Below are 447 nucleotides of genomic sequence, written 5' to 3'. Positions count from 1 at the left end.
TGTGTTAGTTTACTGAGGGCTGCACATGGTCCAGTACAGCTGCTTTATACTGCACCATCTGCTGGGGGGGGGGGTCCTTAAGTGAAAAGAAGCCAATCGAGTTTTAAAACAGATACTCAGATCAAAATACTAGTGTTATCACTACATCTACATTAATAAAGTGTCATTACCCCCCCCCCAAAAAAAAGAATAAGATCTTCAAACATCCCTGGACATACTGCTTTTAGCTTCCACATCATTTTCCCTCTGCCACATTTATCCTAAATGTCAGAATATCTTCAGTGTGGTGGTGTGTTGCACTGCTGGGTGAACTTCCTCTCAACACAAGGCTGTGCTCCAAAAGCCTTTTCTCCTTCTGAAGGCTCCTCACTGAGTGAAACCAGCTGAAGTATCTGAGCAGCAGCCATGATCACAGCTGCTCCACTTCTCTAAGTGATGAGGAAAGGA

The sequence above is a fragment of the Seriola lalandi genome, unplaced genomic scaffold (assembly GCF_002814215.2).
Source record: "Seriola lalandi dorsalis isolate HSWRI2012SDOR001 ecotype SW California unplaced genomic scaffold, Sedor1 jcf7180002053849, whole genome shotgun sequence".
NCBI lineage: Eukaryota > Metazoa > Chordata > Actinopteri > Carangiformes > Carangidae > Seriola > Seriola lalandi.
Note: the sequence above shows the minus strand (reverse complement) of the source record.